This window comes from Pomacea canaliculata, linkage group LG7, assembly GCF_003073045.1.
Source record: "Pomacea canaliculata isolate SZHN2017 linkage group LG7, ASM307304v1, whole genome shotgun sequence".
In the NCBI taxonomy this organism is placed as follows: Eukaryota; Metazoa; Mollusca; class Gastropoda; order Architaenioglossa; family Ampullariidae; genus Pomacea; species Pomacea canaliculata.
In genome coordinates, this window is record NC_037596.1 from 9169604 (window position 1) to 9196192 (window position 26589).

At 36.8% G+C, this 26589-nt stretch overlaps 1 protein-coding gene and 2 long non-coding RNA genes across 14 annotated transcripts in view; all 3 read left to right on the plus strand.

Moving 5' to 3' along the window:
* Positions 1-26589, plus strand: part of LOC112567948 (mucin-5AC-like) — a 180523-nt gene that overhangs the window by 25456 nt on the left and 128478 nt on the right. The gene's annotated exons all lie outside the window — the stretch shown is intronic.
* LOC112567972 lies at positions 9346-10628 on the plus strand. Its single transcript, XR_003099954.1, has 3 exons — positions 9346-9582; positions 10038-10125; positions 10517-10628. It is a non-coding gene; the product is annotated as an uncharacterized LOC112567972 (long non-coding RNA).
* LOC112567971 lies at positions 19555-21252 on the plus strand. Its single transcript, XR_003099953.1, has 5 exons — positions 19555-19591; positions 19952-19987; positions 20428-20463; positions 20851-20938; positions 21153-21252. It is a non-coding gene; the product is annotated as an uncharacterized LOC112567971 (long non-coding RNA).

Below are 26589 nucleotides of genomic sequence, written 5' to 3' on the forward strand. Positions count from 1 at the left end.
GTACACAATGGTGAGCTTATTCTTCTTTTCGTGAGAAGCACTGTGTCTCAAAGCTCTGAATGTCCATTGGCTTATCACATAAACATCCATCGAGTTGGTTTCTTTTGTTTCCCTCCTGGGGTTATTAAATAATAAGACATATGGTGCGAGTAAACGTCTCTCTTACAGTTAAAAGCTTAATATTATAAACAGAAATGCATTTATGTTAAGCACAAATAGTGACTGGTGTAAATCATAGAAGTGTGTTTTATTGTAAATCTTGGGAAATAGTTTTTGCCTTTTAATTAATTATGAAACGTGTAATAAATTTTTTTAAATATTAAAAATGCTAATTATTCTCGGACTATTCTCACAATTAACAGCTCCGTATAAATGATGGTAAGATGAAGAATTTACTTTTCTGTGCAGTGTGCTCTGTCTATGCTCCAACTTTTTATGTTGTACCTGGACAAGTTGGTTACCTGACGTCTCCTAACTACCCGTACTCCTATAACAAGTGAGTGGATGATTTGAGTAAAAATTTGTCTTCCTTCTTAATGGTTTTATGAATAAGCAAATAAAAGAACAGTATTTCAAGGAACACCAACAGATATTGTGTATAACAACATTGTGTTGATTACGAGTGTTAGCTAATTAGCTACAAGCCTTGCACCGTTATAATCTCACCTAAGCAGCACATCACCTGATGTTCACAGCAACGACGACTGTCGGTGGCTGATAACCGCTGACATTGGCTATGCCGTGAAGGTGACTGTCACTGATGTCAGTCTGGAGACATGCTGTGATTACTTGGAGCTATATAACGGTAAGGGTAAATAAGGTTAAATGTAAAACGGTAAAAGTTTTCAAATTATTAGGAGCTTTGAATTAACTTTAATATTGTTCTAAGTCATTAGTTAATTACCGTCAATTTAGAACGGTCTTATCAAAGCCACGTTTTGATTATTGATTCCCCAAAGATGTATTAAAGTTATGTGTTTTTGTAAATTGTATTTTTCATTGCTATTTATATTTTGTTAAAACATATCCATGATTCAAAAACTGCAAAAAAATTACATCTTAGCATGTCATTTGTTTACATATGTCAGTGGAAGAATAATTTACTTCTTGATAACTTAAAACACGTTTCGCGACAGGCACCCTGGAATCAAGTACAATGCTCATTACCAGGATTAGGTACATATCCTCACAGACAGTCTTCATCAGTGGGCAGTACATGTACATCAGGTTTTACAGCGACGGCTCCATCACGTCCTCAGGCTTCAGGCTGACATACGAGGCCGTTGACCAGGAGTCTGTGTCCACGTCTGGTCAGTGTTTTACCGCATCAGACTTAATAGTATGGTCGGTATTTCTCTTTTGTAAAGTGCTCTAACGCTTAGTCTTATTAATTTTTTAACTAGGTTGTATATACACACACACACACGAGTTACACACCCAGTCTACATGTACACACTTTTCCCAAACTTGCCTTTGATATTTGGTGGGGGAAAGCCATTAGCAGTTTTATTACAGATTTCTTTTATCGCATATATTCAGTAAAAAGTTAATGAATTTTTCTTTGGGTGCTTGTCTTTCGATGCTTAGCAGTCATAAAAAGTTAAATGTCGCATAGACGATCTTACTTTTTTAAGTGGCATGAACGTTTAAAATTGAAGCGGCAAATGTCAGTAAACTTTACAGTAATCGTGTGAGCTACAGATTAATCAGTGTTGTTATTAAAGGCCAATAATACAAATTAGTTCCTTTACAAACCAGTTCAAAACTATGAATGCTTAACAGTTTTTGTTAATGTTTTATAATTGTCACGTGCCCATAACTTTTCTTTTCATTTGCTCATTGTTGACATATTTTTACCGCTGCACCTTGGAACAAACTTTTCTTTCTTAGTTTTGTTCCTAACTTTACTTTTGTGACTAGAGCACCTTGCCATGTTCAAATTGCCAACTGAGAGAAATAAAGTTGGCCGTTGTCATTGTCATTGTGTCTACACTCACAGTTTGACAACCTTTTGTCCTTTCTATTTGTTATCTTTATATTGGGTTTTTCTTCACAGATAGCATTTATCCTCAGAGTTTTCCCTTTCAAGAATTCCTGTCAGCAATGATTGTTCTCATGTATTTAGAACTCTTTAACAAGTCTTTTTGAATGAATTTATTGCCGCTTGTTATTAAAAATTGTGTACAAGGATATGGGAAAGAGATAATATACAAATACTTCTTTCTGAAGAGATGTTCCCCGCAGCCTTTGTTTTTATTTGTCTCCTGTCTCTGGTTTCGTTTATTAGTTGGTTATGTTTAAAAGTGTCTTAGGGTGTCAGATTCCGTCTCAATGATGACCATTAAATGCTTTTCGCCAACAGTGTGCCCTGCCAACGGTACTTCCCTGTCTGCTCTTCCTGGTCAAGTGGATTACCTAAGGTTCCCCAACCACCCATCTAGCGATTCCAAGTAAGCAGGTCATCTTAAAATCACAGACTATTATTCATACAGTAGTGTATCAGTTTTGTAAAGTAACCAGGATCTAAATATACTTTAGTAAATATCGATGATATTACTAGAGTAACATTACTCACAATGTTTTATTCGTTTGCAGTAACACGGACTGCAAATGGTTAATCAACTCTAATAATGGTGATGTTGTCAAGTTGACTGTCGTAAACGCCACTGCGGACAACTTCTTTTACTACATCCAGATTTTTGATGGTAAGAATTTCTCAAATCTCATCGTCAGATGTCAGGATGTGTGTTTGTTGTCCTGTAAATTGTGCTACGGTTAGCAAATGCCATTGACAATCCTGGGTCCAGGTCTTGTCTTGGACACACTATTATTTCTCTTTCTGTTGCATCTGTTTACAAAATGACTGTTTTGCCGTGATATAGTTTTAGTTTCTAGCTTGGTATAAACTGTTCATATTGCCCCTTACCTTGTACTGTAGATCTTTCGTTCATAATTAAGGACAACTCTTTCTATATATATATATGGCACAGTGGATTATCATATCACAGGTATGTCTGAGTCCTCCCCTACACTTGTCACGTTCTATGGCATGCCACTTCAGACAGTCTACTACAGCTCTGGACAATACATGTACATCAGGTACACCGGCTACGGGTCTGTCACCAACTCCGGCCTCAGTGTCACCTATGAGGCTGTGAATCAACCCTCCGTACCCACGCCTAGTCAGTACCATTTATCTCGGAGTAAAATAAAAGAAGAAATGAAATATTTTAATCGTCATTCTTGCGTCTGTCTGATATAACTAAAACTATTATTGTGTTATTTACCGACCTTTCATATGTATATTTGTGCGTATGCATGTTTGCTTTGATTAATGGTGAAATAAATCCTTCAGTCTGTCTGACGGTTTCTAACAGGACTGCAAAAAGGTTCTTTGCGTTGATTTTATATATTTTTCTCCTTAGATTGTCATTAAATGTTTATATGTTATTGGTATATATCGCACTAGTAATATTTTGTATTCTTTGCTTATGTGCCTCCATTAACCATTCTTAACCCTTGACTCATCTATTTGTTCATGTAGTTTTGTTTATTTCTTTCAACCTCCAGGTCCGACAGTACCAACTACACCACCTCGATCATCGGGTGAGTCATTTGATATTGGTTCGTACTTTTACCGTAAGCTTTGGGTGTGAGAGTGGGAGAGGAGAAAACATGAATGTTTGCCTCCTTATTGGCAGCAATAGCCATGGAATACTATTTCCAACATGTATCAATTTGTAATATCTCGTTTTCAGACCCCTGCACGTGTACGTGTTCCTGTGTCTCTACCTGTTCACGCCCATGATGACATCATCAAAGACTGATCACATCTGGACTACAGGCAGCCTCAAACACAATGGTTCTGGTCGCTCAATCAACTTATTTTGTTTTTATTTCTGTAAAAAAGTAGATTTTCGTGCAGATACGCACTTAGCACATACGTTAGTGCCTACAGCACATAAAAGAGTCATCTATAATAAACACGCAGCATACTATAGATATTTTTGTAGACCTTTTACATAATATACGTACAAACGTTGAACTGATCATAAGAGGAGACATCGCTTAACATTATGAATAACAAACAGTATACTGTAGACTATTATAATTTCTTAGTTTATGGTAGATGTCTTTTTATTCTATCATATTATACTCAACATACTTGATTTCGAATACAATAAACAACAAAAATATAAAAGCTGGAAAAATACAGTGATCAGTGAATATGTTTTAAAATATTATATTATTTACTGTAAACCATCTGAATTTTTTTTAAAAGCTCCCCTCCGGTAAGAAATGGTGGACATCTCCAAATACGTAAAATAGAAACCTCTGCTTAGTGTTGTGATTGAATTTCCCCGTAAATTCCATCTTACAAAAGTAAATAAATAAATGCAAGGCAGAGAGGAATTTCGGTTACTTTGTATATGCTTTTCTGACAGAATTGTCATCTTCTTGTATATAAATAAGCTTATGTTCTGGGGCAGTGTTATTGCTATGTCAGCTGAGCCCGAAGTGTGTTGAACTGTTTGTATTTTATTGCTTAGCAGTTAATGAGGTAATTTCACGTAAAACACATTATTGATTATTTAGTGCTTAAAGAAAAACCTTTAATGTTATATCCTATATGTAGCTAGTGTTATGCAAAATCCCAAATTACAATTTTGTTAGATTTAACAGTACACCGTTTTCTTAGTTTTGTTGTGGCATGTATATAGCATATTCTTTAGCATTTTCCCTGGCAGATATCTTCCATTTTCTTTGAAATATTTTGTATCATCTTTACTTGGTTCACCGCTAATATGAATGTTTGTTTGTATGTATTTTTATTCTAGTTTTGTCCAATGAAAAACACCCAACAAATTAAGACTTTTGTTTTTATAGGAGAAGCATCAATGTATTTATACAATGGTCATAAATGGTCGGTATTTTTACAACGTATATCTCAAAAATAAAAATAAATCAGTTATTTCCAGAAAAAAATGAATGAATAGTAAATAAGAACAGTAGAGAATTACCTATAATAGATTGAAGATTTTTAAGAAACTCAGTACTAAATAAAATGTATTTTCACTAATGGACACGTTACGGCTCTTCAGTCTGAAATCTGTTGAAATCATTTACTCTAGAGAAAAATCTGCGGTAAACTGTATATCCATTGCTTTTTCGTTTTATAATAAATTTGGAGCTACAAGAAATACGTGTCAATTGTCATTTTGCTGCATATGTGTAACCCGTTGTGTAGGATATCTTGATATTGTGTTTATTTTATTACAGATTATAATTTATCTGCGTCAATAATATCAATAGTACCAACAGCTTCTATATTTTTATCATCATCGTAATAGCAAATAACTGCAAACACATACACATATAAATTGATAAGACTTTCCCTCCCCTTGAAGTTTTACTAAGTTACAACCCTGTCATCATGTTGTTCATATCCTTATTTGTTTTAAAAATTCATTTGCAATTATTTACCCAGTACCGCCGAAGGCCGACTACTGTGTCGCCGCCGCAACGCTAACTCATCCCCACAGTTACCCATTCCACCTTCTGACAGTCTGTTTACTAGCGTGTCCGCTCGACTCGTGAGGGAAGGAGAAGTGCGGCACCAACACTATAGTCCTATTATTAGTTATCATATGACATTTGGAAGAGGAAGGGTAAGACGATGACGGTAGGAAGGGGCAAAGGAAGAAAGGGAAGCTGGGGGGAATTGGAAGGGTGGGAATGAAGAAATGGTGGAGGAGAGAAGGAGTGGTGAGACAAAAGGGATAGAAAGCAAAGAAAGAAGGATGGAAAGAAAAAGAGGTGGAAAGGAGAAAAAAAGGAGGAAATAGAAGAAAGGAAAGGAGGAGGAAGAGAAAGGATGAAAAGGGTGCGAAGGGACGGAAGGGGAGAAAGAGTCGGAGAGGGTTAGGATGGGAAGAGAGGGTGGGTCCCTTCCCATCTCAACCCCTTCATCCCCCCCCCCTCTTCCCATCCCATCTCACCTCTTCTCTTCCCCGCCTTATTTAGGCACATGAAACAAAAATCACAGTTAGTCAAGCAGCCGAGCTGAAGACATTATGAGATCTTATTCTTATGCATTCTTGCACAGAATTTTAAACAATTCTAATTTACTTGCATACAAGAGAAATCTCTGCATACTGACCAGGGACATCTTCAAATGAATAGGTCAAGATGAACACCAATCCTTTCAGTTCACACACAAATCCTATCAGTTCCACAGAAGGGACAAAACCTTTCACAGAGTCACGAACGTACCAGACGAGTAAAACTCGGCTTAACAATAAAACAGTTGACGAACCCAAGATCTCCTCGCGGCCATTGCACTAAAATCTCCTTCAGCTGAGTGGATTGACGAAGTAAAGTGTGTCCTTAAACAATTTCAGGCAATCATTCGTATATAGTTCAAGACTCACAAAGCACAGCAAAGGTAAACCCGGATCTATCTTTAAAAAAACATACGTAAGAAAGAATACTTAGTGTTTTAGCTTCGTCAACTTTGAAATCTCTCATAGCCCGCTTTCAAACAATATCTCGCACAGCTCTGTAAGAGTGTGAAAAAACTTAAAGCAGATGCGACTGAAGCACCCTTGTATCCCCATAACAAAGCATATTTTTTAGCAAGAAGTCCGGTCAGAGCCTAGTCTTAATATTGAAACTCAATCTTGCTTAGACCTTCAAGTTTGCTAACAGCAAGTATTTCAAGTAATAAAAGTAGTCTTTCGTTTTTCTCTATATTAAAATGGAACAAACTGCACGATTAGTAAAATCAAACAAAAGTACCTGTCTAGAATATTGTTACACACTCTTGTACGTGCTGTGCTTCAGTGCATCCAAAGTTGTTTTTTGTGATGAGTCAATTTGTAGAACCACCTCTACCGACCCACAAGGTGAATCCACTTTACGTTTTACCTATGTATCGAAGATTTAGTAGATTCTAGTGTTTAGGTGCATCTTTCTTTACACTCTTCACTTTACCGCCCAAAGGTATCGGTCTTTACCATAAATCCAGCATAAACGACTTTTTTGAAAAAAAGGGGCGGTATTATTCCGTAGGCGAAAAAAACCCCAAAAATCTAAGGACACTGTTTATTGGTACTATTTCCTGGTAATTTCGCTAAAATAAAAAATACTATTTCTGAGAAAAAGGTTTCTCCAAAATAGCATTTATAAATACAAGCGCAGTTCTTCAATTCTCCTGTGAAAGAAGAGACAGCATTAACAGGGTATTACTGTTAATATAAACATAAAAACAGCGACAGTTTTCATTTCATTCAAGATCAAGTACAGTTTCGGAATAATGACCAATATGAGTGTTCAGCTCCCCGAAACTGTATTCGTTTTAATTACAAATATCACATAGTATATTACAGTGAAGAAAATAAAGCTGTAGTACAAAGGCGGATGTGTATTTGTTTACAAACCAATCAGAAAGCGATCAATTACATACCTCAGGATGTCCATTTATATCTTGAAACCCTCAGGCTTTTTCCTTTAATCGCCCCTCAGCACTTGAACTGGTGAGTTGTGGAAGGAGGCTCTGTTAGTGTTAGTGTTAGTGTTATTGTGAATGTTATTGTTAATGTGGTTAGCTACAAGTTAAGAGCTTGTGACAGTTTTATAAATATTCCGTCTTGGCAAGAAGGTAAGACAAAAATGTATCACAGACAAATTTTGTTTCTATGTTTCTATTAACAATTGCGTAAAAGTCCGTATACGACCTTTCTTGAACGGATTCATCAATGTTAGATAAAGTAAACTTTTGTGTAAAAGTTTATATAGTATTGATGATCATTGTAGACGGCCAGACACTGGTTCTGCTTGCTACCGGTGAACAACATGCCTGACAGATATGTGTTAGCTGTCTCAGTCTTCAGAACAGTTTCTTCTTGGCTTTTAATCAGGATGGAGGGATTCTCCAGATGCCCCTTGCAGAGAAGAAAAAAAACAGCGTGTCTGAAACGAGACCTGAACCCAGGACAGCCCACCCTCATTGCATTGGTGACAGGCGCTAATTTGGAAAACTACTTTCTGATTTCAAACAAGTTTTTAATATCAAATCCAGTAGAGCCGATCAAACGGTGGTGCATACGTTTCATTCACTGTGCACCTTTTCAATCAGTCTTGAGATATCTGTTCCAAACTCGAGGCCCACCATGTGCTGTCACTTTTCTCACTGTATCATCCTACTCCGCAGCAAGTCTTAGCTACTTCAACTACTGCTTGCGATGGTTTTCCAGCAGCTTCTCTCGCAACTTCCTGCACACAAACTTCTCTTGTTACCTGTGGAAGACGTGCATCACCTGGCTTTACTTCCTTGCTGCCTTCATGAGATCTGTGTGATACAAATTTCTCGGAAAGTCGCTTTCTCGTGTCTTGTGCTGCAGCATAAGCAGGAAAGACTGGTGATTAAAAGAAGCATGTCCTAACTTGCTGATTTTGAAGTTTTTCTACCCAAACATATTTTCTCCAAGTAATTTGGTGAGGGGGACACTACTTTAGTATGTTCTTAATCTTTTCTGTTTCTGACCATACTTCCCACCTTGCTAAAAGTCATACAACTGGATGCTAACTACCCGTAATATATCTGTCATCAACACTTTAACTGCTGCCCTGACCTTTTGACAGTTTGTAGAGGAAAATGTGAATACAGCATCTCTCATTTCAGACTTTGCTATGATGTTTTGGAAAACACCAGGAAAATGTAAGGCAAGGAGATCTGATGCATCTTCTCTTCATTTGCAACACTATAATCCATGATTTGCAAATGGACATCTGTGTAGTGAAGTAAAGCACAGGAATTGCCACTGTAGCCAGCAAGCACCCTGTTAAGATCATCTTTGGTGTTGCCTAGTTTCACACCACCAAGCAGTCCTTTAACATGGTCCTTGTGATAAATAATGGCTAAGGTAACTTCAAACCAGACAGAAGCTTTCATAGGGTGTGATGGCTGTCTTCCTCAAAAGCAGAGGGCATTTCTAAGCTTAGGGTAGTGCCACTACCCAGCAATACTTGGTATCCAATAGTTCTGTGGCCGCCACCTGATGTGCCATTAAAGTGCACAGTGGTGAGAGTTGTCTGAAGCATCTTTTTTGGCAGCTTGATCATGTGACAAAACCTGGCAGCAACAATAAGTGTAGTATAAATTCCCGCAAGGCATCTCAATAATTCTTTTTGGCTACAATCTGGATGACATTTGGACACTGTGATGCGGTATATTGACAACTTTTTTGAGTTCTAGTACTGTGTGCCTTATAGCATCATCTGAGAACCTGTTTCAAGCTACACTGATGCATCAGCAGCCCTGTTCAGCTTTACATTCAACTCATCAAGCTGCTTTTCTGATCCTTAGAATCTAGGGCTTTCTTATATAAATTTACATGAAGAGATTTTACTTAACAGAAAGTGTTGTATGTCATCTTGGCAGATAACACACAACTACTGACGGAACACACTTCACGGCCACATTCAGGTTAAACCCTCCTCCTCTGTTTTCTCCTCGTTGGTTGCTTACCATGATGTTCACCATGGGAACCCTTGTGGCTGTCATGGTCTTCATATCTCATGGTTAGTATTTTTCTAGACACTTTCAACTTTTCAAACTATCTGAATTTATATTAAATTTTGCACACGATCACAGATAGGCTAGAAAATGTACAGTGTATATGTTAGTATATGACAATTGGACAGTTGAAGATTACGTTGCTAGGAAACATAAGAGTGCGGTTGTGCCTGTTTTCGTGTGCTCGCGTGTATGTGTGTGTGCTTGTTCTATAAAGGTAGGTCTTAAGTACAGCATAGGTATCACAAAGCAACATTATACAATGTGTTACATGGCATACTAGCGATGTCTAGTTAGAGAGAAGAGATACACAGACGTACACACAGAAGCTAATTCAAACTACAGAGAAGTTATCATGGAGACATGGAATGTAAGTTCTTTATTTGATTATTAATTCAATAAATACTTTAGACAATTAGTTACTATCTCATTGTCATCATTTTTTAAATTTCCTGTGCAGTGTATTATACCAACGGTGACAATGTCACTGCAGTCGCCGGGCAAGTCAACAACCTGACGTCACAGAACTACCCGTTAAACTATTACAAGTTAGTTTTTGTTTTAAAGAGCATCATTTAGACAACTCATCATATCGCACACAAGCAACATTATCTTAAGTGTGTTTTTCTTTATTGCTACTAATAGAACTAGTAAGTTCATCGGTAAAAGCTTTCGTGTTTTGTGCCATTGGATAATTTAAATAAATGCTGTCAAGTAAAGTCGTGTGTCTAGAAAAGAATTGTTTTCCATACTGTACAACATGGCTGCTTGCCGGCATTCACGTTTGTCTAAATAGGATACAAAATAAAAATAACTAATGTACCAATTATTTTGTTTAAATTACAAAAAAGAGTAACGATTGTTTTTTTTCTATGGTGGATACCACCACTGCATTATGTTGCTACTATAATATTCCACACATTGGTCTACACTCTACAGTAACACCGACCTACAGTGGATGATTCACTCTACCAGTGGTTTTCTCGTGAAGGTGACTATTTTAAATGCCACTATGGAGCCATGTTGTGACTATGTCCAGATTTTTGACGGTATGTGTTTTAAATGATCGGTAGATAAAATATATTTTATAATAATTTATAATAGTACATAAATACATATGCTATACACAATTCTGTACATGTTTTGCTCCCTTGTTACGTCACATATTAAGCCGGATTAATTTTCGAGGTTCATTAATATTTATTGTTTATGTTATTAGAATCAGATGGCGATCACTCTTTTATGTAGACTTGTTGGTTTTTGTTTTAGTGCTTTTTAAGTATCAGTCACAGACATCAGTCTCCCTAAAATAAGAAACATAAATTAGTCTTCACTCCACTCCCGTTATGCATACAAATGCAGTTTTCTGAGTACTTGATAAACAAAAAAGCTCTTGTCTGTCACAGGTCTGTCCCTTTCCTCCCCGTCACTTGTCAAGTTCCACTCCATGCCCAATCAGACTGTGTACTACAGCTCAGGACAGGACATGTACATCAAGTTTCATAGGGAATCGTATACCGAATCTTCAGGCTTCACCTTAACCTACGAGGCCATACCACCATCCGGTCAGTACATTTCTTATACTTAGAATCCGCCTGTACTCGTGCTGTCATACCTCCTACAAGTTATGTCACGTTTATTCAATCTTTGCTCATTGATGTATTACACATGGTTACTTCTATTCTCATTTTAAAAATAGAGAAGGTAAAATATGTAAATGACATTTATTTTCTCTAGACAGCTAAGTAAATGTACATCTATCAAAACTATCTTTACAATGATTTATGCAACTTTATATTTTATTTTCAATGTCAGTACTTGTCAGCGTCTTTGTTTAGGCATGTGCGGAGCCAACCAAGCAAGTCTCTCTGCTGTACCAGGGGAAGTAGCTTACCTGAAGTCTCCCAGCTACCCGTCAGACTATTACAAGTGAGTGCATCTTCTTCTTCTGCCAGACTATTATACATATCAAAACCGTTTCTAACCTCATGGTTGATAAGAGTTAGCAATTTCAATTATAATTTATTATACACTATGGTCTATTTAAGTGGTAGCTTTTGGATATTGTGGTAAATTGCAGGCTTTTTTTTACTCTCTAATAATAATAGTAGTAGTAATAAATAAATAAAAAATAATAATAAACAATAAATTATATAAAAATGTGGGAATGTACAACACGCAATATCTCAGCCAAAGGCGGACTCATTGCACTAAACAATGTCACGAAATAGTAACAAAGATTTAGAATAATCTGGTTTACAGTAACGCTGACTGTGGTCAGTTGATCATCGCCCCCGATGATTTCGTCGTCAAGGTGATTGTCATGGATGTGTCTCTGGACCTTAACTTTGACTACATCGAGATGTTTGACGGTGGGATACCTAACTGTGTCATTTGTTCTAATCATTAGTTGAATCTATTAAAAGTTATGAAAAGTCTCCTGAGCGATATTATGTATTTTTTCTTTAATACTTTATGACGAGGATGATGGAGGATGTCTATAGTCACCTTCCCTGATAGTAGCAAGCATAGTGCACTTTGACATAATTTTCTAACAATATCTCTGGCACACACACACACACTGAGAGAGAGGTGTATACCATACACAGCACACATACAGATATGTGAAGGATGTCATACACAAATACCGACACATACGAACACATGAGATAAAGGTATGACAAGAGAGATGAGAAACCACCAGCTTTAGGGGAAAAATATTGAATTAAACTTTCGTCTTTAGAACAGACTTGACAGAATACAATGTATTAATAGTAGAAAGTGTTGGTAGAAAAGAAAGATTAGTTAGAATGCGGAAGGTTAAGTTACTTGAGTACATGTTATAATTGTGCCCATACAATAAAATCTAAATTAATTTTCACTCACCACCCGATTTGCTTACACACGGCGATTACTTATTCCCTAAAAGAAAACATTTCTCTGTCACAGGTCTGTCCTCTTCCTCCTCGTCACTTGTCAAGTTGTACTCCATGCCGATCCAGACCGTTTACTACAGCTCAGGAGAGGACATGTATATCAGTTTTTATAGTGACGAGTCTATCACATCAAAAGGCTTCAGGCTGACCTACCAGGCCATACCATCCTTCGGTCAGTACACTTCCTATCCGTCTGTGTTTATGTTACTTCATAAACTTATCAACCAAATCACAGGAATCATCTGATGTAGGTGGCGGTGTAGCAAGTAAACATTACTCTATATATCTCTTGTTACAATAAGTTTTCGAAATTAAAAAATTGATGCAGGTTATAAAAACTGGTAGATGTTGCGACAAATTTTTCTTATTATATGCGTGCATCTTTGTATAGACACATGCACACACATATGTTTGTTTATAAGTTATGTAATTCCCTTTCTTACAGGCATTCATTTGTCAAAAGTAGTTAAAAATTATGTCCATTATTATTCTTACGTTCCGTCATTTTAATGTAGTTGCATCTACCGAACACGTCCTTCAGGCTTCACATCATTAGGTCTGACATGCTTGAAGATTTTGATTTTCAAAAAATGGAAAATTGGCTAAATTTTTCGAATTAAACGATTTCATCTGAATAATGGACAAAAGGTTTACTATTAGAATGTTTACCTGGAATTTTCACCGTCTTGAATATTTTTATGCTCATCAACTATTCAGCAAATTCATTTTCTAGCAATGAGAAGGTTGACTTTTTTAAAATCTCTTTATTTTTAAGGTGGATGGGGTAAGGAAGACTAAATAATGTTGCAAGAGAAGAAGGCTGGAAAAATTAAATCTAGTAAAGATCTTAAAACTATTGTATTGTATTAGTGATGTGGATTAAAACTAGCTATTATTGTATAACAAATGTCAAAACAGTTTATGTGAGGTTTGATTATTTATTTCCCCTGTGAAGTAAAACATCACGATGCTGACCGAACATAAATACATTAAGCAGGCACTTGCATGCGCACAAAACACATATACAACCAAACCTTTACTCTCAATATCATCATTTCTCTCAACAAATCACTTTCGCTCTCTAAAAAGCACACACACACACACACAGCTACCCTCTGAGGTTCACCTTTTGTGTTAGAACCTTAAGGGAAAAGTAGCCCCTGATGTTTTCCTCCACATCATTACTACTATAATCATAATTACTACAACTACTACATCAATTCTCTTACTTCGATATGCTCCCAAATTTCTTTCTCTCTCTCTCTCTCGCTCACACACACACACACAGTTTCCACAGTCGAGACTTAAAAGAAAAATTAGAAACATATCAAACGCTATTTTCGTTCAGTCAAATAGAAAATGAAGTACCAAAAAAAAAATTGTTTTCTTGTAATTACTAAACATTACGATTCAAGTACATTTTTATCGTTCCCATATGTTCTGTCACGTTTATTCAATATTAGCTCATTGGTGTATCAGACCTGGTTATTTCAATTATTTGTTTCTATAAAAGGGGGAAATGTGTCCATAACTTTCCTTTTATCTATACATCTGTATGTACATCTATCCATAAAACTATCTAAACAAGTATTTATGTATCTTGAAATTTTATCTTTAATACCAGTTCTTGAGTAAAGAGTAACCAGTAACCAGTAAACCAGAGTAACCAGTAAACTTCTTTGTTTACTAGGCATGTGCGGAGTTATCGAAGCCGATCTCTCTGCTGTACCCGGAGAAGAAGGTTACCTGACGTCTCCCGGCTACCCGTCAGACTATTACAAGTGAGTGGATCACCTTCTACTTAACGACTATTTCATATACAATAAACGTTTTAATCTCTTCGTTTATAGCGATTTAAATTTATTATTAATTGGGGTCTGTTTTAGTGTTAGCTTTTAGATGTCGTGGTAAATTGCAGGCCTTTTCATGCATTAATAATAATAGTAGTAGTTATAATATATAATGTGGGACTTTATAACCCGCAAAATCTTAGCCAAAGGCGGACTCATTGCACTAAACAAAGTCTCAAAATAGTAACAAAGATGTAGAAAGAAGAACAACGCGAGGACTCGCTGCTTTCCGACAGTAAAGGGAGATAACTGTAGATGTAACGATAACGACTCCAAGGAATGAGGTCAGTGACATCAGGAGAATACTGAGACGATATTGAGTAATCTTGAGAAAATAAAAAAATATTATTACATGAAACTAGAAAAGGATGATCATCACTTCAGTTTATTCACTGTAGCTGAAGGTCGCTTCCACATCGAGTGAAGCGGGCGAAGTGGAATCCAGCCAATAGACCAAACAGTCCGCACTTCAAAATAACATATTCATTATATAAATAACATAATATACATTATATTCCGTCCTGTAGCAAATCAGAAGAGGATAAAAACGCAGCAGAAGCAAATGTACACATTTAGGTCCAACACTTTAATCCAAACAGAGATACGACCACAAAACATAAACAAACTCAGGAGAAGCCAATCCCCTCAGACAGTTAGGCGAAGGGAGAGAACTAGAAGTAAGTTGTATGCTGGTGATCGATTAGCTTGATTAAAATAAACAAAATTTCCGTACGTTAAAGTTTGTGTCTTTCCTGACTGTCGTCACATTGTTGATGTTACACTGTGTAAACACTCTGGTGTAAACACTCTGGTCTACAGTAACGCTGACTGTGGCCAGTTGATCATCGCCCCCGATGGTTTCGTCGTCAAGGTGGACGTCACGGATGTGTCTCTGGAGCTTAACTGTGACTTCATCGAGATGTTTGACGGTGAGATTCTTAACTGTGTCATTTGTTCTGATCATCAGTTGAACTTATTAAAAGTTATGAAAAGTCTCTTGAGCGATATCCTATCTTACAGGAATTCTTCATTTATAATCAGTTACAACTTCTGTCAATGCTTACAACTTCTATTGTTGCGTCCATTTACATGTGGTTGCGGACTAGCAAATACGTCTTTCAGTCTATCACATCATTAAGCCTAACATGCTGGAGATGTTTAATTTGACCAAAAAAAAATGGAGCGATATTATGTAGCCGTAATTGTATTATTTCTTTCAATTTTCAAGATCATGATGATAGAACATGTCTGTACTGACCTTTCCTGATAGCATAGTGCCCTTTCACATAAACAATCTTCTAGCAATATCTCTGGTGCGCACACACTAAGAGAGAGGTGTGTGTACTATACACAGCACACATGCCGAGTGTCACAAATACCGACACATACGCACACATGAGATACAGGTATGACAAGAAAGATGAGAAAAACCAGTAGCTTTAGGGGAAAATATTTAATGAAACTTTTGGCTCTAGAAGAGACTTGAACGAATACAAGGTATTCCTTGTAAAAAGTGTTGGTAGAAAAGAAAGATTAGAATTCGGATGGTAAGTTACTTGAGTACATGTTATTATTGTGCCCATACAATAAAATCTAAAGTACTCTTTACTTACCACCCGATTTGCTTACACATGGCAATTATTTATTCCCTAAAAGCGAACACTTGTCTGTCACAGGTCTGTCTCCTTCCTCCCCGTCACTTGTCAAGTTGTACTCCATGCAGAACCAGACCGTGTACTACAGCTCAGGACCATACATGTACATCAGGTTTTATAGTGACGTGTCTATCACATCTTCAGGCTTCAGTCTAACCTACGAGGCCATAATCTTTGGTCAGTACATTTATTTAGACAAATAGACATCTGCTTCTGCTTGGTGTGTGACCTTAAGAACGCATTCATTAATAGAAAATATTTTTTGTGGATTGGTGGTGTAGCAAATTACTGTAAACAGTTTTTACTTAGCTCTAAGATCTCCTATTTTGTGGTTTTTATTTTTTTTTTATCGCATTTTCTCATATGTATATACACATTGACATGTTCACACGTGTTTATTTATAACATATGTATTATGATATCTTACAGGCATTCTTCATTAATAAACAGTGACAGCTTCTCTGATTATAATCTCTATTGTCGTGTCCATGTAAATGTGGTTGCGGGCTAGCAAATATGGGTCTCGGTCTGTCACATCATTACACCTGACACGCTGGAAATGTTTGATTTGACAAAAATGTTTAAAAATGGATATATTTTAACGAGTTTAACGAATATGTTTTAATTGTGGACAACAGCTTTATTTTCAGAATGTTTACCTTACATTTTTATTGATTTAAACAGTTTTAAATACTCCCAAACTATTTAGCCTGTCCTTTTTTTAGCAAGGATAATGTTTACTCTTTTGGAATATAATAATCTTCACTTGGAAAATGGAGAAGATAGCGGCTGAATGTAAACTGCTTTGACTCCAATCTGACCTGATGTGGGTTTTTTTTTTCTTTCTCTCTCTTTGTGACGCTCCTTCCATCCCGGTGGCCTGTTTCAGTTTCTGTTGTGGGAGAGATAATTAGTGTTGACGGTTGTCTGCAGACTTCGTTGTTTGTTTCTACTGTGTGCTTGTGATACACAGTTCTGCTTCACATATTTCATACAAATTGTACAGAATCTGTGTGATTCTATGTGAATCTGTGTGATTATATATGAATCTGTGTGATCTACCGCATAGACTGAATTTTCTACTAGTGTGGTCCCTGCACGTTCGATGTAGGTCTGGGGAGGTCTTATACTTCATCAACATTTGTTTGTTTCTTTTTTTTGGGGGGAGGGGCTTGAGTAACCATTCCACTGTATGTATACGTCATTGTCCAATGTCGTCACTGATGACATCACCACATGATGGAGTAGAGACCAAACCTGAAAGGATAACCCTGAACCACTTCATGCTGACCTCTTGAACTGTGAACATACAACACAAGGTTCTTGTCATCCGTTGTCATTTCCCTCCATAATACTGCATATCACTTGTCCTGTGTCATATTAGCTAACTGTTCAAGCAACATATGCAATATCGTTCTGGTTGTGTGCGGGCTTAACATACAACTGTCCATAAAACTGTCGATTCAAGTATTTATGCACCTTTACATTTTACCTTTAATACCAGTGCTTTTGTCCACGTTTAGCTTTACTAGACATATGCTCAGTCATTCCAACCTATCTCGCTGATGCCACCGGCGAACTCGCTTACCTGACGTCTCCCAGCTACCCGTCTAACTATGACAAGTGAGTAGATCATATTCTACTTATACACTATTACACATATAAGAAAAGTTACCAACCTCTGAGTTTACAATAGGTAGCAGTTCGTACTAAATGAAGATTTTTGTCATAGAACGTGTTGTTTATATTTATTTTATGGTTTAATGTTTAGATGTAGTGGTGAATGGCAGTTTTTACTTTTCTGTTAAGTTTTGATTGGTGCAACTAGGTTTTAGGCTGGTAATTCTTTACTTCTTTAGCATGTGACTCACTGGTATGCACATGCATGCTGACGGAAGTAAAAGTGAACAGTCGTGAATATTTACTGCGTGTGAAGCTGTGCATTACAACACGCCACACCAAGTCCTGGGCCAACGGCAAGCTATTCTCCAGGTCAAACTGAGGGTGAAAATGATGTACACAGGTCCGGCCAGGACTCGACCAACAGGCGGGCTAAACACGATCTTCAGAAAGTCATACAAAGGGCAAAGTGCGACTGCAAGTGCTAGCTCCAGTGTAATTTTGAGTCCGGAAGCTCCCATGCTGTGTGGTGCCTGCAAACTATAAACTATTTGACCACGTGACCCCTCTGCACCTAGTCTACCCGGCCCGGACGCTATCGCTCAAACACTAATGAAACTGCCTACCTAACACATAACCCTAACTCCTATGTCCTATCCCCCACAACCTAAACTACATCGCCTCCATCAATCAAGGCGACCTGTCAAGTCGTAAAAACGTACAAAAAGACCTCTACTGTCCTCTTCTACTGACCGCTGCCTACCTGTGAGTACCTACCCGACCTAGGTCCTTGAGCTAGTCAGGTTCATGACAGTAATCACTAAACGTTCTGATTATTGCGTCCTGTCTGACTGTCGTCACATTATTCATGTTACACTGTGTAAACACTTTGGTTTAAACACTCTGGTTTACAGTTACGCTGAGTGTAGCAAGAGGATCTTCGCCCCCGATGGTTTCGTCGTCAAGGTGGATGTCATGGATGTGTCTCTGGAGCTTAACTATGACTACGTCCAGATGCTTGACGGTGAGATTCTTAGACAACTATTATCGGTGTCATTTGTTGTTACTATTAGCCAAATATTCAACAAGTCACGAAAGTCTCTTATACTACATTATGTTACCTGACCTTGTCTTAGTCTAGTAACTTCTTAAGGCTGTTGTATGACACAAACCCACGCACACAGGCACGTAGACACATAGCACACGTGATCAGATAAGGTCCGCTACACAAAAACAGACACATGAAACCTAGTAATTAACGAACGGAAAGTGAGAAAAAAATTCACGAGTTTTGGCGGAAAACTATTTAGGGAAAACCTTACACTTGAAGCCAAACTTTAATCCGTAAAAGATGTTACTTATGCCAAGTAAATATGGTAAAGATTAGATCAACTGATTACCTGATAACACCGAGATGTGAAATGTTTGTATATCCCCTGTTATTTTGCAATGCTGTTTTGTAAGACAAAAACTGTCAAAAATGGAAAAAAAAATATTATTTCCATTTAGTCACTTTTTCGCTTTAAAATGCGGATGGTCAAGTGCTTGGGTACACATGTTATTATTGTCTCCATACAATGAAAGGTACATTACTCTTTACGTACCACCCGATTTGGTTACTCGTGCCGATTATTGGGTACTTAATAGAAAACATTTGTCTGTCACAGGTCTGTCCCTTTCCTCCCCATTACTTGTCATGTTGTACTCCATGCCGAGCCAGACCGTGTACTACAGTTCAGGACAAGACTTGTACATCAGTTTTTACAGTGACAGGTCTGTCACATCTTCAGGCTTCAAGCTGGCCTTCCAGGCTGTACCCGCGTCCGGTTAGTACTTGACTTTTACTTAAATAAGTAAGCACCCTTCTCTCCTTGGTATGTGATCTTGACTTCAGAAACATATTTTTGATGTTCCTAGATGCGACACCAACAAGCACAGCAGGACAACCAACAGGTAAGTGTCAAGATTACCAGAACAATATGATTAACAGTGATGCTGAGACTAAACTATTCTTCTTACTGTATTTAGTGTCATCGTTAGTGTTTACAACCTTCTGTCATGGTGCAACTCTCACAAATATAGCTGCTAGTGAGTCAAAAACATTAGGATGATAGTATCTCCCCAAATAAAAGGTTAAAACATTTATTTGTTGGCCTCTCCAGTGGCCCCTTTCGACATTAATCACATATTAAGTCATCGCTATACTATACAGATTATTCATTTTTCAGGAAAGTCTATATAGCGATTCGTAATTTTTCCATTCAGTGCAATATCAACTAAATATTTCCTTCTTATATTTTCTTATTTTAATAGTTCCGACCACAGCAACAACGACCGCAAGTACAGCAGGTAAGTCACATTCTATCAAGATGTGTGAATATAAAAGTGTATTTTGTACATCTTTGTGTCTCTGTGACTGTTTGTGTCTGTGTTTACTTCTTGATATGTATACGACTCGATAGATAATGTGTAGTTTTGTTTTCACTACTGAAAACTTTGCATTGGTCTTCGTCCCTCTGTCTCAGGGTATTACAAAGTGTATGCATCTATTTGCCTGCTTGTGATATTTGTGTGGATATATATATATATATATTAATTATATGTCTTAATAAAAAAAATTTCTACCCTTTTTGCAACATAATTTATTCATAATTAACTACAGCCTATCTATATATAAAATTAAAATATATATATATTTTTTATTGCTAGTTTTTTTTTCTTTGCTAATGCACTGATATTTCCGTAATTTATGGTATTTGATAGTTTTGTCTCAATATATTTTTGCCTAGGATTGATACCAACAGCCACAATAGAAAGTCCTACAGGTAAGTGCCGACATTATCAGAATTTTTTTTAACTTCCCTCGATAGTTTATTAAAAAACGAGACATACATTGCGGTGACAAGCCTCTTTACATTCAAACACTTATAATGACATACAGAGAAGTAATATTATAAATATTAATTAATTAATGTAATAAGACACAAAAAATTATTCTTATAAACATAAATCGATGCATAGTGCTTTATTTGAGTTTTACTCAACTTCCCTTAATTGCCATTTTTTTATCAATCTTGAAAATGAATGCCTTTTGATTATTAATTAAAATCATTCATAGAATTCTTTTGAACATCATAACAAATATTTATTTTCGGTTATTCTGACAGATGACAGTTGTGTATCAATGATGATAACCTGACTTTTGTGTGCAGTGTGTTCTGTCGATGCTCCGACTCTGGATGCTGTACCTGGGCAAGTTGGTCACGTGACGTCTCCTTACTACCCGTCCCCCTACTACAAGTGAGTCGATGTTTCAAAAAACATTTATTATTGTACTTTCTTGATGGTTTTATGAACTATTTAACTAGCTATCAAAGACAACAACTTTTACAGCAACAGCAATACGTATTGTGTGTAACAACACTGTGCTGACTACTTGTGTTGACTAACAAACTAAGGCTTGTACTGTTATAGTCTCACCTTAACAACAGGTGATTTCTTGTTTACTGTACAGCAACGCCGACTGTCGGTGGTTGATAAACGCTGGCAGTGGTTATGTTGTCAAGGTGACTGTCACTGATGTCAGTCTGGAGACAGGGTGGGATTTCTTGGAGCTATATAACGGTAAGTATAAGTGTAAATCATTAGCTGGTTGCCGTTAATTTGCCGATATCTAAAATGATATTATTTATGCCAAGTGTTGTTTAATGATTCTCTGAAGATCTCTTAAAATCGTGCGTTTTATGCTTTTTTTCTAAGTTTTGAATGCTACTTGTTTGGTTAAGATATTCTTCTTTCAAAGCGCACAAATTTGTGTGTTTGTGTGTGTTTGTGTCTTATCATTTGATTTGCAAATTTTACTACGGAGCATTTTATTTCTTGATGACGAAACACGTTCTGCGACAGGCTCCCGGGTATTCAATGCATCCCTCATCATCAAGACCAGTTCCATGCCCGCACAGACAGTCTTCTACAGCAGTGGACAGTACATGTACATCAGGTTTCACAGCGACAATTCCAAAACGACCTCAGGCTTCAGTCTGACATACGAGGCCGTTGATCAGCAGACTGTGTCCACGTCTGGTCAGTGTTTATCTCCTCAGACTAAGTAATGTAGCCGGTATTTCTCTTTTGTAAAGGGCCTCCATGCTTTGCTGTATTTTCTTTTAATGACTAGGTTTTACATGTATATATATACGCACAATGAGCAAGAGCCACTGAATCCATTGTTATGTACTTTGCTCATGTTATGCTCGAAGTCGTCACACTCCACAAACACTGCGTTATATTCCAACAGTAACCATGGTAACTTGTCCTGACACCAGTATGTAGTTAAGCTTGAGAAAAATCATTTTTGTTATAAAAAGACCATGCATACAAATAATTTTATTTAGAAACATATTTAAAGATCTTCATGCTTTGCCGTCCCTACGCTCACGGTGTATGAAAACATTTTGCTCTTTCTATTTATTTAATCTTTTATCTTTGTTTTCCTGCACATTCAACATTTGTCCTCAGAGTTTCCACATTAAAGAATGCCTGTCTGTTTTTCTCATCATCATCATAATCAGTAAATTTGTAAAGCGCATGTCTCTACTTAAAGTAACATAACAAATTAAAGGTTAAAGCACATGAAAATAGAATTCAGATAACACAAATACAAACAGAAGAGAACATGTCATCAAGTTTATATTCTTGTAACCAGTTAAATTAGTAGGGACGCTTGTAAGAAAAAAAAACTGTGTAGTTTTAGAAAGAGGCTCTTAAAGAAAAAAACATTTCCTACACAAAGAGCTGCTTGGAGATACGTTCCTTTGTTTTTATTTCTCTTGTGTCTGTACTTTTATTCATTATTCAGTTAGGTGTCTTAAGGTGTCAGAACTAGTCTCAATGATAATCATCAAGTGCTTTTCGCCAACAGTGTGTCCTGTCAACGGTACTGCTCTGTCTGCTCTTCCTGGTCAAGTTGATTACCTGAGGTTCCCCAACCACCCGTCTTACTATTCCAGGTAAGCAGGTCATCTTCGTCACAGACCTTTTACTATATAGTCAACTTGCAGTTTCATGTGATAACATTTCTTCATATTCTCAAGATTACTCAATATCTTCCAAGCATTCTCCTGGTGTTACTACCACTATTCCCTGGAGTCGGCACCATGACATCTAGAGTGTTCTCCCCTTTACCGAGTCCTCGCATTGTTCTTCCTTGTGTGTGCATCTTTGTTACTATTTTGGGATCTGTCCTACATCTTTGTTACTATTTTGGGATCTGTCCTACATCTTTGTTACTATTTTGGGTTCTGTTCTACATCTTTGTTACTATTTTGGGATCTGTCCTACATCTTTGTTACTATTTTGGGATCTGTCCTACATCTTTGTTACTATTTTGGGATCTTGTTCAGCGCAATGAGTTAGCTCTTGGCCCAGATATTACGCTTTATCATGCATTATTATTATTATTCAGTAGATAACGATTATATTACTAATGTAAATTACGCATACTAAGACTACTTATGTTCTTATTTGTTTACAGTAACACCGACTGCCGATGGGTAATCAACTCTGCTAGTGGTGATGTTGTCAAGGTGACTGTAGTAAACGCCAGTTCGGACTTCTTTTACCACATCCAGATTTTTGACGGTATGAGTTTCTCAAATCAGCTGGACAAAGGTTAAAATATGTTATTTGTGCTGTAGATCGCCACGGTTAGCAAATGTCATCGATACAGCGAGGATGGCAGTCCTAGCTTCAGATGTTGTTTGACAAACTGTTCTTTCTGTTGACACGTGTTCACAGGGCGGCTACTTTGCCGTGATTTAGTCTTAGTTGCTGGTTCGGCGTGAAATACTGATTCTCCCCCACCTTGTACCTTAGATCATCTGTTCATAATCAAGGACAGCTTTTTTATAAATATTCTCACACATGAAAGATAAAATACTTTATGAATACTTATTATCATGAATAATTACTGGTTAATTTTTACCCCACTTTGTAAACACTCGTTAGATTTTGGTCATGTATGTCGTATGTATATTGTGAACGATGTTTGTAACCTAGGTAAAATCCTCTTCATTATAAAAAATGAAGCACTTGATTTGTTTACAAATGCCGATGGTAGAGAACTCAATAAACACACTGTACTATCACAGGTATGTCGGAGTCCTCACCTACACTTGTCACATTCTATGGCATGCCACTTCAGACAGTCTACTACAGCTCTGGACAGTACATGTACATCAGGTACACCGGCTACGGGTCTGTCACCAGCTCCGGCCTCAGTGTCACCTACGAGGCTGTGAATCAACCCTCCGTACCCACGCCTAGTCAGTACCTCTCATTCATCTCGGGGTGAAATGAATGAAGACATACATTACTCTAGTGTCTTTCCGATACAAGCCAAACAATTCTTGTTTTATTCTTACCGTTATTTCATGTGTGACTATGTACGGATGTATGTAAAATATGCATTTTTTATATTTTGCTTTCATTAATGGTGAATTGAATCCTTCAGTCTGTCTAAATGGCTGTTATATAGATGACGGTTCCAAACAGGACTGTTTTCGGTGACTTCAAACATTGTTTTCCTTAGACTGTCTCATTATATGTTTACATTTTGGTATACATTCACATTGCAATGGTAACTATATTCTTGTGTGCATTCATTAGGGTCGTTCCTAAACTTGTACTCTTTTTTTTGTTTGTTTAAGGTTTTATTTCTTCAGTCCCCAGGTCCGAGTGTGCCAACGACAGCACTGCTAACATCAGGTGAGTCACGTGATTTTGATTTGTGGTCAGTAGTTGTGTGAGAGAGAGAAAGTGAGAGAGAGAAACCTGAATAGAGCTTTTGTGTCTGCCTCCTTATGGAGAGCAATAAGCCTGGTGTTAATGATTACTATTTCCAACTTGTATCAACCTGTAATATCTCGTTTTCAGACCCCTGCACTTGCACTTCTTCATGTGTCTCTACCTGTTCACATCCATGATGTCATCACCAACGACTGATTACATCTGAACATGATGTTCACACTACAGAGAGTGTCATGCAAGTGTCTAGGGCAAAAGATGGTTCTGATGTTTGGCCCTTGTTTTATTTTTATTTCAATAAACAGCAGATTATCGTGTAGATACGCACTTAGCACCTTCGTCAGTGCCTACATTAAATAAAAGCATCGCTTGTAATCATCATCATCTATAATAAACACATTATATACTTTAGATATCTTGTAGACGCTTAATATAACATGCACATAGGTTATAGTGACTATAGGAGTAGACATCGACTAACATTGTGAATAACACGTTGTAGACTATAGACTATATAGTTTCCTTACTTTATAGGAGATGTCTTATTAATCTTACATCATATACTCAGTACGTTTGATTTCAAATACAATAAATGAAAGTAATGTAAAAATTAAAATGATGCAATGATTAGTAAATAATTTTTCACATTTTACATTATTTACGAAAAAACGTCTTAAGTTTGTCTGCTTAAAACCTCCCTTTAGGTGAAACATGGTTGTTTGATATTTATGAATACCTAAAACATAAACCTATTCTTATTTAGTCTGGTGGTTGTATTTCCCTGAAAATTCGACTTGAAAAAAAAATGCAGGTGAATGTGAATATCGGGTATTTACTTTGTATCAGGGAAACTGTCATGATTCGTTTGACAGAATTGTCATCTTGTATATAAATGTTAACTTTATGTTTTTTGGGCAGTGTTATTGCTATTTGAGCTTAGCCAAAAACGGACTTAACAATTCAGTACGCAAATAATGTTTTTATTGGTCAGAAGTTAATGAGGAAATTTACATGTACATCACATATAAAGACATATTATTACCAACCATTTCCTTCTTAAATAAAAACATAGAAGCCCATATTTAACCCTATTTTAATTAATGTTATTGCAAATTTCCAGTCCATTATTGTTAGATTTAATAGTATATTACAATGTTTTATTTAATTAGTTTTGTAATATCATGTATATAGCATTTTTACTGGCAGATATGTTTTATTTTCTTTCGAAATCTTCTTGTACAAACTTTACTAGGTTCACTGCTTAATATGAATGCTTGTTTGTATGTAGATATTATATTTTTAGTCTGTCTAATGAAGACAGAAAGCAAAAAATATCTTTTTTGTTTTAAATAGAAGCACAAATATGTTTATGCAATAGTTATTAGTCAGCTGTTTTTACAACATTTATTTTTGAAATAAAATAAAGCAGTTATTTTTAGAAAATGTGAGACACTCGTCCTGTTTACAGTGATTTGAAAGAGCTGAAAATTAAGACTTTAGAGAATTAGCTAAAATAGTTGACCAAACTGACGGTTATTTTAAAGAAACTTTATGCCAAATAAAATTCATTTTCAGTAATGGGCATGTTACAGCTCATCAGTCTGGTCAAGAGTGGGGACACGACATACCTGTCGAACGTTTGATGAAGGTACAAAATGATGGTTTATCATAGAGGGGCAAGACAATGTCATTAGACAATCTTTACACACTATCAGGAACAAAATAAAATGGAACACCAGTCAATAAGAATGTCCCGACTGTGGTCCTGTGTTCGAAACATGGACGATACAATGAGGAAAGAAATAAAGAAAGGAACAAACATCGACGCCTAAACAACCTTGCATGTTCAGTGGTAGTCTAACGAAATCCGGTTTTAAGATGATTAGTCATCGTCAGCTGTGTGATTTACTGTACCTGTCTTGTTAACTTCTCATTTTACAAACGCACATTAGTTGACCATCGTATGGAGGTGGTGTGCACATCGTGAGGACGGATCTTGTTTCATTCGCTCATCTTCTGACATTGACCTCTTGCAATATCAGCTTTTACTGTCCGTCCATCCTAACTGCCTCATTCACACCCAGCGCCCAGTGAAGCAATCATTAAACAGCGGAGAACATCGACCATCATCATCAGTTTTATCACCT